Source organism: Alligator sinensis, unplaced genomic scaffold, assembly GCF_000455745.1.
Source record: "Alligator sinensis unplaced genomic scaffold, ASM45574v1 scaffold534_1, whole genome shotgun sequence".
Classification (NCBI taxonomy): Eukaryota; Metazoa; Chordata; order Crocodylia; family Alligatoridae; genus Alligator; species Alligator sinensis.
Window position 1 is genome coordinate 1091054 of NW_005842050.1, and position 10974 is coordinate 1102027.

General features: G+C 43.9%; 1 protein-coding gene across 4 annotated transcripts in view; it reads left to right on the top strand.

Moving 5' to 3' along the window:
- AKT3 (AKT serine/threonine kinase 3) overlaps nucleotides 1-10974 on the top strand; it is a 257736-nt gene that overhangs the window by 135043 nt on the left and 111719 nt on the right. Inside the window, exon 2 of one of the 4 annotated variants that reach the window (XM_025203252.1) lies at nucleotides 4533-4670. The exons of the other annotated variants lie outside the window; for them this stretch is intronic. The gene's annotated coding sequence lies outside the window, so the exon portion shown is untranslated. The remainder of the gene's footprint in view (nucleotides 1-4532; nucleotides 4671-10974) is intronic. 4 annotated transcript variants of the gene reach the window in all.

The following is a 10974-nucleotide window of genomic DNA, read 5'->3' on the forward strand; positions in this document are numbered from 1 at the left end:
CCAGTTTTGACCTTCCTGAACATCCAGGTCTTCTTTTCTTTCTAATGCCTTCTCTGGCTGACCCTCTTCCACACTCTTGCATGTCTACTTGTGCATCGTGTCATTAGATTTCTTTCCTAGGAAGTAGGAGATGCAGGTTCAAACGCCATCTACATGAATGGGGCCTAGAGCTTGGGTCTCCTTCTTCTCAGGTGAGCGCCATAACTACTAGGCTAATGGGTTGAAAAGTGGCTGAGTCCTCCTCCACTGTCTTAACACCTGCTGTGGAGGTTTTTTTCTTAAATACAATTTTAGACCTTAAGTCCTTACATGAATCAGCATATGGTACACAGCACTGCCCGGTCAGAGTGCAGTCTACTGAGTATCTTATGCACTTGATTCAGAAAGTGCTCAGTAGCTATGTGGATTGTTTGTGGAATTGGATCACAAACTATGTTTAAATGCCAAAAACAGCACTTGGGTGGTTGGGTGGCTGGATGAGTGCACAAGGTGACATGGGATATGCACATGTTCTAACATATGCACATATGCAATGAGTATGCAAAAAATCACACAACATGTTCGTAACTAGATATCCCGGAATGTTGGCTCTCTAGTGCAATTTAAGAGTGCATTTGTGCAAGGAGATTACTCCACTTTAAAAGTGCTCAGAGGCAGAGTATCAACAGACTTCAAGAGCTTGAAGAGGAGAGAGGCAGCACAGTGGGAAAAGAGTTCCCCTTATGAAACTCTTTCTGGGTGATGTTTAGTGGATTTCTTCCACTTATTATTTATTTGTCACAGGAACTGTCCAGCAAAGACCTCCCTTAGAACTGAGGTGGCTGAACATTAGGTCTATGCAAAGAGGAAAGTATTCACTTCAGTTTCAGATTTGGCAATTCGGAGGGACAGTGATTCGATTCACTGTCCTGATTTGATTCAACCGAATCCTATTCGGCCATAGACTATACCTGCAGGCACTGCTGGTGGGAGCAGCCAGATGAGCCCTGGCTTGAGCTGGCAACCCTGGGAGAAGCCATGGCTCGTCTGGCTACTCCCCCAGCTGCCCCCTCACTGGGGCGAGGCAGGCAGTGCTGGCCGCACTGGGAGAAGCCATGGGGGCTGAGGGGAATGATTGGGAGCTGGAGAATCGAACAAGGAGCTGGGGGGGAAGCCCTTGTTCATTCTTCCAGCCCCTGATCATTCCCCACAGCTCCTGGTTCAAATCCCCAGCTCCCTGATCATTCCCCACAACCCCCGCAGCTTTTCTCAGGGCTGCCAGCACTGCCTGCCTCGCCCTGGCGAAGGGACAGCTGGGGGGGGGCAGCCGGACGAGCCGTGGCTTGAGCTGGCAGTCCCGGGAAAAGCCCTGGGGGCTGAGGGGAAAGATTGGGGAGCTGGGGGGGATGATTGGGAGCTGGGGAATTGAAGCAGGAAATGGGGAAAAGCCCCTGTTCATTCCCCCCAGCTTCCAGTTCTATCCCCCAGCTCCCTGATTATTCCCTCCAGGCCCCATGGCTTCTTCCGGGGCTGCCGGCACTGCCTGCCTCGCCCCGGTGGGAGGGGGGCAGCTGAGGGAGCAACCAGATGAGCTGTGGCTTTTTGCTGGGGGGCTCGTCCAGCTGCTCCCCGAGCTGCTTTTGTCGGCACTGCCTAGTGCCAGCCTGTAGAGTCTATGGCTGAATCTCCGAATCTCTCTGAGTCAATTCAGAGGCTTCTGATTTGATTCAGAGATTAATGGGTCTCCCGATTCGATTTGGATTCGGAGGTTTGGCCACCGAATCAGGCCAAATCTCCTCCGAATTGAATTGGCTACTGAAGCTTTGCGCAGCCCTACTGAAAATTACTTGGGAGACTGACCTCTGCCAACAAATGTGTTCAAGTTATGAGGCCTGTGTTTTCTGCATGGTCATTTCAGGTCAGTGGATTTGAAGTACCCTTCATCTCCTTTAAACTCCATCTTCTAAAGCTTAGATCTTCACAAAAAGTTACATCAGTTTAACTAAAACTGTGATCTTTAAAAACCAATTTAATAAAACTGCTGAAAAATCTTTTGTGGCAACTTTTGACTTGTTTTAAACCCCATTTATATTGGTTTAATTCACAGTGGTAAATAATAGGCATAAGCTAAACCGACATAACCAATATTTTAAAATATGAGTCTTAAGCGTTTTTGTTCATTTAGCTAAATTAATTTGGTTAAATCAGTGCAAGCTCCTTGCATGCAAGTAGTTTTATATTATAAAGATTTCCTAAGTTTAACCCCTGCCTCCCAAGCACTTTTCTTCCATACAAATCAAGGTACTTCAGCTGTCAGGTAGGATGGGGAGAGGAGTAGTCGATACTCTGGAGGGTAGGGCTAGGATTCAGTGTGACCTAGATAAATTGGAGGATTGTGCCAAAAGGAATCTCGTGAGGTTCAACAAGGACAAGTTAAAAGTCCTGCACTTAGGGGAGAACAATCCCATGTACTAGTACAGGCAGGGGGCTGACTGGCTGGGCAGCAGCTCTGCAGAAAAGGACCTGGGGGTTACAGTGAATATGAGCCAGCAGCGTACCCTTGTTACCAGGAAAGCTAATGACATACTGGGTTGCATTGGTAGGAGTGTTCCTAGCAGGTCAAGGGAAGTGATTCTTCCCCTCTGTTCAGCACTGGTGAGGCCACATCTGGTGTACTGTGTTCAGTTTTGGGCCCCCCACTACAAAAAGGACATGGACTAATAGGAGAGAGTCCAGCGGAGGGCAACAAAAATGGTAAGGGGGCTGGGGCATATGACTTATGAGGACAGGAACTGGTCTTATTTAGTTTAGAGAAGACAGTGGGGATATAATAGCAGCCTTCAACTACCTGAAGCAGGGTTCAAAGGAGGCTGGAGCTAGACTGTTCTCAGTGGTGGCAGATGACAGAACAAGGAGCAACAGTCTCAAGTTGCAACAAGGAAGTTTAGTTTAGATATTAGGAAAAACTTCCTCACTAGGAGGTTAGTAAAACACTGGAACAGGTTACCCAGAGACGTGGTGGAAGCTCCATCCTTGAAGGTTTTTAAGGCCTGGCTAGACAAGGCTTTGGCTGGGAAGATCTAGTTTAGGGTGGGGGTTGTTTGAGCAGGAGGTTGGACTAGATGATCTCCTGAGGTCCCTTCCAACCCTAACATGGCTTTGGCTGGAATGATCTAGTTGAGGCTGGTCTTGCTTTGAGCAGGAGGTTGGACTAGATGATCTCCTGAGGTCCCTTCCAACCCTAACATTCTATGATTCTATGATAGGGTACACACATCATGATATCTAAAAGCTCTCTCTTTCCATTACACCAGCCACAACAGCAAGAAAAAAAAAGTAAAAGAAAAATTTCTGACACATCTAACTTATTAACAAACAGAAATGAAAATTTAGTATAATGCTATTTTGTGTAAACAACCCCACCCATAGACAGCCAGAATTAGTGGAATGTGGAAGAATAGGTAGTTTCTGCCAGTTCTGCTCCAGGTGCTTTCATGGATCTGCTAATAAAAATTACCTTTCACATATGCAATGAGTGTGCAAGTAATCACACAGCATGTTCATAACTAAATATCTCTGAATGTTGGCTCTCTGCCTTCATTCTTTGTCTTATCTTGAGAGTAACTGAAAAGAAATGTGTCCCTTCACAGTAGGCTTTGAGTTTTGGCCAAAAATGAGAGCAACTGGAATTTGCCTGATACTTTGAAAGATTGGTCTTTCTAGGCACTCTTGATGGCAACTGTCATTTTCTTATTTTTTAAAAGAAATTATTAAGGTGGAGATAAAGTCAGACTTTTTTTTAGAGACTTTCGAGGTACTTTTTTTTATAAGATGACGTATTTAATTTTTCTTCTGAATTATTCAGAGGCTGGATTAAGAATATATTCTGAAAACTCATGCTGTCTTTAAATAGAAATTTAGCATTACTTGTCCAGTGCCTTAAACTCTCAGTAGGACAGAAAGTAACTGTCATCATTTGGATAATGTTAAGATTCTGAAAAAATTAGAATTTGAAGATTTCAGGGGAGGAAGTCAGTTCTCTACAGAATTGAGTGGAGGTGATTTTTAAAAATTAATTAAGGTCTAAGGGAATGATCACTAGATGTGTAACTATGAATAAACAGCTCTATAGTTGAATTTGCAACAAATGATATATTTAAAATCCAGTTCTTAAATCTCTCTAAAACTGCTTGTACAGTTGGATCAGACTAAAAATTGCTCAGAGACTGGAATAAAGTTTGTAGCTCGTGTTTGATTTTAATTCACCAATGGATTCCAAAAAACAGACTCAACACGATCTATTTAAAAATAAACTGTCTTTAAAACTGTTTTTGAAGGAGCAAAAAGAGGGGTAGTGAATACACCACTGATATTGTTGGGGTGCTCCCAGTAAGATCTAGTATGAGGTTCCAGAACAACAGAAACCTAATGATTTGTAGAGTTTGCTTTCTGGTTCTGCGGAACAAGCCACTGGAATATTTTGAGCCATGCATAGATCCTACCTTTAGGAAATTCCTGATATTTTGTTTACATCTTCTGTTGTGCCTGTGCAGCTAACAAGATGGAGGGATAGCAAAATGTGTCCACTATGAACTGTGTCAGTCGGCAACAGTTACTCCCCATATCACTGCTACTGAGGGTCCTGTTGGTCTGTATGACTAGGAGTCTTAAATTGGACTTGTGATGGACAGGTATGGTGATGTTGCCATTCCTATTACCTTCCCTACTAAGACTGAGTTAAGGTTTGTGGTGTGTTGTGTGGGACATTAACTCTGCATGTTCTGTTTTTTTTAACTTGTTCTTATTTGTCATGTATGTTTCAGGCATTCATATTGAGATCTTAACTAAGCATTTGCTGATTTTGTAATGTTGATGAGTTTGAGGGTCTGAAATCTTGTTTTTCTGGAATTAAATTGCAGTTATGTATAGTATCATGATTTTTGCAAGTCTCATTGATAGTCAGTGATTTCCCTCAAGCTTTATCACCTGAAAATGTAATATTTTATTAAAAAAATCATTTTTCCCCGTGTCTCAGACTTCTAGAGAAAAGCTTTAAAAACATGAACTGAATGTATAAAAAGAAGACATTAAACAATCCAGGTTTTTTTAATTTTCTGATTCTTAAGCCAATCCCATAATTTTTTTAGTTTCAATTGACTCGTGATTTTTTACTCTTAAAGTTGTCAATATAACATTGGAAGAAGTACAGCAGGAAATTTAACTCCAGCTGAATTTGAGTTTTTTTTAACTTGTTTGATACATGTCCAAAACATGATACAGTGCTCAATCATTAAGTCTCGTGGATGTACAAGTCACCTAGTCTAATAGTTTAAGAGTGCATGTAAGTGATAAGGTACTAAGACTTTCAGTCATGAAACTTTCAACCTGGATGACTTGATTCAGCATCAAAGCCAACATAAATTAAACGGGCCAAGCTTCATGTTGCAGCATCCAAATCAGCACTCCTTCTCACATTGACATTAAAGAACAGCTCTTATACCGACACTTCAAAAGCCTTGCCTTTTCTGGTGCTTACCAAAACTTCATAAGTTCAAGAATATTACTTGGGTGCAAAACATACTGGCACCAGCATCAGAATGCTCACAAGTGCTTCATGTTCACTGTACTGTAAGGGAAACAGCACCCTTCATTTCTGCTTCTCCTTGGCATTGGCCGTTTCAGTGGGTGTGTCTACACGAGACACTTTACTGCAAAGTAGCGTAGTTTGCTGTGTGGTAAGCATGGATGTCTACAAATGCACATGCTTTTACTGTGCAGTAAAACTTGCTAATCATGAGTAAATTTTGCTACATGCAAATGCAAGTAGCAAATGTACTCGCAATTAGTAATGGTTCAGTAGCCAGCCACCAGGGGGTGGGAGATTGCTCCCTGCCCCCAGGAGCTGCCTGCTGCTGGGGTGGGCTCCACCACTGGATCCTTGGCAGGGACTGTGTCCCCCTGCCCTGGCAGCAGGGAGCTCCAAGCCCCCTGCTCCGAGATCATGATTGGGGAGCGGAGGACTGGGAGATCTTTATCTCCCAGCGCCAGCTCCATGACAGCGGGGCTGGTGCTGCGAAATCATTATCTCCCAACACCAGCCCTGTGATTGTGGAGTTGGTGCTGGGAGCCCCTTGCTGGCAGGGGCTGGGGAACCTGTTCCCTACCCAGCTCCCTGATTGCAGAGCTGTGTGGGGAACAGGCTGGAGAGCCTGTTCCTCACTCAACTAAGTAAGTGCAGGGCTGTGTGGGGAACAGGCTCTCTGGCATGTTCCTCACCCAGTTCCATGCTCATGGAGCTGAGCAAGGAACAATCTCCACAGCTGGCTGGGGTGGGATTGGAGGGCCAGCAGGGTCACTGTCAGCTGTGGCAGGACCAGAGGGGCTAGTAGGCTTGGTGACATCTATGTTGGGGCTTGGTGGCAGGATGGGAGGGGCTAGCTGTGGTTGTAGTAAGGAAATTGGCTGGAGGGCAAGTGGGGCTATATCAGAGCAGCCCTCATTTGCCCTCTTGTTACTGATGGCCATATCAGCCAGGGTCTAGGGCCCCCAGATTTTGCAGCAGGTCTTGCCCCCAAACTTCTGGTAACCCAGTGAAAGCCTGGAGTGCCAGATGGCATGTCTCCCCAGACCATATGTTTGACACTCCTGCTTGGATGTAAATTACTTAGTAGTTACAGTCACTGTGGAAAAATCAAAGAGCACACCTCTTGTTTAACATCTGTGAACAAGAGGGACACAGACTGAAGAATATGCCTTCCAGTCAATAAAGTCCAGAATTTCTGAGAATGTGCCTTGCCAATTATCAGATAGTGGCAGCATGTCATCTAAAATGCCCAGTAGAAAGATAAGACATCCAGCTTGGATTCATTCTTGGAGAACAGAGGCCCTGAGGTAAGTTGGGAAGTGGGTGACAAGAAGCACAAGCAAGAGGAGGCAGCAAAGGCGGCTTTCTTGTTCTTCATGAGGAAGCAGAGCAATTGGCTAGTTGCCTCAGATGTCAGTACATGAATGCATGGAGCCTGGAAAACAAGCAGGAAGTCATAGTTCCTGCTTGTCCTCGTGCAGTCACAGAGCTATGATGTGGTTGGAATAACAGAGACTTGGTGGGATACCTTGCATAACTGGAGCACTGTCATGGATGGGTATAAACTGTCTAGGAAGGACAGGCAGGGGAGAAGAGGAGGGGGCGTTACATTTCATGTAAAAGAGCTGGATGATTACTCGGATTTCCAGCATGAAACTGGAGACCGACCTGTTGAAAGTCTCTGGGTTAGGGTCAGAGGGGATCAGCAAGGGTGATATCATTGTGGGTGTCTGCTATAGACTACCAGACCAGGAGGATGAGGTGGGTGAGGTTTTCTTTAAACAGCTAGCAGAAGTTTCCCAGTCACAGGACCTGGGTCTCATGGGGGACTTTAGTCTCCCTGACATATTCTAGGAGGGCAATACAAAACTGTGCAGGCAATCCAGGAAGTTTTTGGAGAGTGCTGGGGACAGCTTCCTGATGCAGGTGTTGGAGAGGCCAACTAGGGGCTGTGCTCTTCTTGACTTGGTGCTCAGAAACAGGGAAGGTTTGGTGGAGAATGTAGAAGTGGATGGCAACTTGGGCAGCAGCAACCATGAGATGATTGAGTTTAGGATCCTGAGGAAAGAAAGGATTGGAGAGCAGCAGAGTAAGGACCCTGGGCTTCAGAAAAGCAGACTTTGATTCACTTAGGGAACTGATGAGCATGATCCCCTGGGTGACAGCCTGAGGAGGCAAGAGGTCCAGGAGAATTGGTTAGGCTTTGAAGAAACCTTACTAAGGGCTCAGGAATGAACCATCCCAATGCTCAGAAAGACTAGTAAGTATGGGAGAAGAGCAGCTTGGTTTGACAGGGAAGTCTTCAATGAGCTACATTTGCAACAATCGCTGTTCAATGAGTTTGTTGCAAGGATCTCAGTACTATGAAACTTAATGAAAACAACAGGAGATGGAAAAGCAGTAGCAACAGAAACAGTGTGTTGCAGAGCAAATTAAGAAACCAGTCACCCACCTGACATGGAAACACATGCACGAGTTGCAGCAGTCTGTCATTTCCAGATAGGGCCTTGTCAGTGTTGTTTAGAGACCCACAAATAAGACTACGTGGAAGACAGTCATCGTCAGCTGCAAGGGATTGTCAATGGTGATGAAGCTGAACATATAGCATAATCCACGGTGTAAACGTGGTTTAAAGGCAGAAGCATGAAGATGGAGTACTGGTTCTGAGAGCTGACTAGCAACAGGCCATTAGACCTAGGTAAGAGTTGGTTAATTGGTGGAGAAGTTGGGATAGAATTGGTGGAGAGGAAAATCAGACAGTGATTGGAGACAGGTTAGAGATGAGCAAGAAAGGTTTTATGGGGCTGTAATGAGAGGCAGTTGGGGGGAGGGGAAGGCTAGGAGTAGGTATTTTAAAATGGGAGGGACTAAAGAATGGCTTGTATTGTGATGGAGGGATCCACAGGAGTCATAGGCTAGTAGGGCTGGAAGGGACCTCCATAAATCATCTAGTCCAGCCCCTAATCCAACCCCAGGAGAATAAGAGGCTAAGGAATATGTTTAATACATACTCTGTCTTTAAGCTAACTAATTATTACTTTTTATAATTTATTTTATATCATGCTAATCTGAAGAAGTTTTCTTTTGTGCTTAAGTTTCCATCAGTCCATGTTAGAAGTAAACTCTCAAGTACAAATTAGCAGCTTTTTATTCAGATTATAGTGTTGGTGTATATTCTGTGCATCTTGTTGCTTAATTACATGGTCAGTAGTCTTATCTAGCCATACCAAGAAATTAGGTTGCAGCTGGAATCTCCTATAGGCAAAGCAATAACAGCAACCTTTTAGTGTTCTTTTTAGGTGTATGCTGAGTGGCTGTAGATAATAAAAAGAAAACTGGTGATTACATAGTTAAAGTTATAGAATTCAAACTTTAAACTTTTTAATAAAATCTGAACAGATGATCTGCTTTTTTTTTTTTTTTTGGAACTGGCAGGTTTCAGGCCCTCTAATTGGCTTCCCAGCTTTGCAGAGTAATTACAGCTTCAAGCAAACTTTGTCATCTGTGGTTCAGAATGGTGTAAAGTAAACAGACCGTTTTGAAATACAGCTTGTAGTTAAGAGTTGCTCAGGAGAGTTTAACGAACATAACTAAAATTTAGATAGCAGTATCATTTTACTTGAAAAAGGTAGTGTTACAAATCTTTTGGACAATGTCAAACATTTTATGGCCACGATGAAGAAAGTTAACATCTTCCAGTTACGTGGCAATTTACATAATCTTTTCATTTTAAAGGAGGTAAGTTTGGTAATTCAGAAACATCTTTTATACTTTTATGCTCTTGTTTATTTCTTACATCAGATCAGAAATGGCCCAACAAGTACTAAAGTTTTTATCTGGTACTTATTTTACCAGTTTGTTATTAATTTAGTATTGTGCTGATTTGAACAGTTTCTTCCCTCATATGTTTTATCCTGTCTTGCCTTGAAAGGTCATAAAACTCTGATGACTGATCTTGAATAACTTCAAGACAAAGAGCTTTAGGATTAACATTTGTAATTCCAAGTTGTAGATGGCTAGCATACAAGAACACAAAGTTGAGTCTGTCTGTTTACTGGCTTACTCATCTTTCTGAATGATAATTTAGAGTTCCAACTGTTTTCAGTTGAGATTCAGCCCTTTAATTACATTTGTTTATGTGTAGCAGCAAACTTGAAGAAATTATGGTAGAGTGTTCCCTAGCCTTGGTAGTGACCCAACTATCACTTGAGCATCCTGAGCCAGTTCTCGATAGCCAGCTTCACTTATTTCTCTGTCCTTTTTGTACTTTGCTTTCAAAACTTTTCTTTTGTCAGCCTACTTAAGTTTTTTAGTAATTTTTTAGAAAAGGTATTTAATGCCCTATATTTATGGTATTTGCTTGTTTATGCACAATTTTCATTAGCTGTTGGTGAACAATATTGACAAATTAGTCTTTACTTATTTTGAAATCATAATAGGTGTATTGCACATACATAGCAAGGAAGGGTGTGAGTGTACCAAATACAAGTGAGCAGACATCAGTTACTTCAACTACTTGAGAAACATGGGTAACACATCACTTCTTTAAATACGTTGCTCTTGTACATTTTCTTGCCTCCAGTGTTTTTGTTGTTTTGGTTGTTACTGTTGAGGTGGTAGTGGTTGTGGTTGTTATTATATTGGCATAGAACCATAGATTTTTGATGGTGCTCTGCAACTTGTGGTCCAAAATCCCTCCCTTTACTGAATAGTTTACATTTTAAAAACATATGCATTAAAACATAGTAGGTGGGGTAGAACAGATAGTATGAGGAGACAATGGAGAGAACACAGGCATTCTGTCAACACAGCTGTACTTAATTTATTATGGAATTCCTATAGGGAACTAAGGGTGCACTGATAGAAATTTTGGAGTCTGATACCGATAGCCGATATTTAAGGAGGTATATTGGCCAATACCAGCCTCCAGCTGGTAAGTCCGGTGTGGTGGAAAGCAGGGCAGATCAATACCCGCCGTGGTGAGGGAGTGGGCAGGGACAGGCGCTGCCCAGCAGGTGGGGAGAGCATATGGGACAGAGGCGTGGCTCAGTGGGGGCAGCTCCCACCACTGCTTTCACCCCAGATCACTTGGATCTGCATGGCGCGGTGCAGGGCAGGCTGCAGCTGCAGGGTGGAGCTGGCACTGTGCGGGGCTTTTCTTGCCAGCGGCTGGCTTGGAGTGGGCTTTGGCAGCACTGAGAGGAGGCTGCAGCCACGCCAAATTTTGCTGCAGCTCTGCTCCCAACCCCACGCTGCCACCCGGCACAGCCGTGGCTTTTCCCAGTGCTTGGGTGGAGGTGGGGCGTTCAGCTGGGGCTGCGCCGGGTGGTGGTGAGGGGCTGGGAGCAGAGCTGCAGCAAAATTTGGAGTGGCTGGAGGCCCCTCTCACTGCTGCCAGCGACCCCTCCCAA